The following is a 1,184-nucleotide window of genomic DNA, read 5'->3' on the forward strand; positions in this document are numbered from 1 at the left end:
CCTCCTCGTGCCAGCTGCGTGCATCCCGCGCCAGCCCGCTCCCTCCTTCCCACACCAGCTGCGTGCATCCCGCGCCCGCTGTGCAGCTCCCTCCTTCCCACGCCGGCCGCGTGCATCCCGCCCCACAGCCCATGTCAGCACTCAGAGCTGGGCCAGACCCGGGTGCAGGGCCAGCAGCATCTCCTGGCTCAGTCTTAGGGGAAAAAGGGGACTTTTGCCATTTCCAGGTCTGAGCTGCAGCCTGAGGAGTAACATCTGGGAGCTGACATTCACTGCCAGGGAAATTCGGTGTCACTTTGCCCTGGCAAACGCGGCAGGAGTGGAGCTCTGCTCCCGGCCCGCGTGCGCACGAGCTTAGCAAAGCGCCGCTGCGACGGCGTGCCCGCCCGGAACGCCGTTTCCTGCTGGAAACGCGTCCAGGATGGCGCCAGGATGCTCAGCACCACTGCGGCATCGCCCTTCCCGTCCTGCCCGCGCCCCCCAGCCCCGGGCCCGCAGCGCCATGAGCATCCTGCCCCGTGCTCCTGCTCCGGACGGAGCGACCGGCCCCGGCTCCGGCCTCCCCGGCGGCGCAGCCGGCAGCGCCCCGCACGCGGGAGCCGGCGGTGCCCGGCCCGGCCGCCTGCCGCGAGGCCTCCGCCACGGGAAGGCAGCGAGCTGCATGTTTTCCCTGGGCTGGGTCTCTGCCAGGCTTTTATCTAACGCTCCCCTGCAAATCCCTGTCTAAACAATACGGATTTCTGACATTTTTTCGCAGTAAAACAAACTCCCGGCACATCTCTAATTCCAGGGCTTTGTTGTTCTTCYGCAGGGGCGGCAGTTTTGCTTCGCGCTGCCTCGCTGTGCCGGAGCCGGCGGCGGCGGCGGGGTTAGGACCGTGCTCCGACCCCCTCGGGGGGAAGGGGGAGACGAGGGGAGGCCGGGCGAGCTGCCGCCAAGCCCCTGGGACGCGGCGCGGGGGCCCGGCGTGGGCTCCGCGCCGCGCCGGGCACTGCCGCCGTCCAGACATTCCTCCTGCCCGCGCTCGGCACCGCCTCTGATCATAACGTGATTAAAAGATTAACATCGCTCGGGTGAGAGGCAGGCAGCGAGCGGGGGGCGAGGCGCCGAAGCCGGGGGGCAGCGGGTGCCCGAGGCCCCGGCTGCCGCGATGCCGAAGCCCCCGCGCCGGTGGCTGCGGCACG

Source organism: Rhea americana, unplaced genomic scaffold (assembly GCF_003343005.1).
Source record: "Rhea americana isolate MKP2758 unplaced genomic scaffold, rheAme1 scaffold_164, whole genome shotgun sequence".
NCBI classification, from domain to species: domain Eukaryota; kingdom Metazoa; phylum Chordata; class Aves; order Rheiformes; family Rheidae; genus Rhea; species Rhea americana.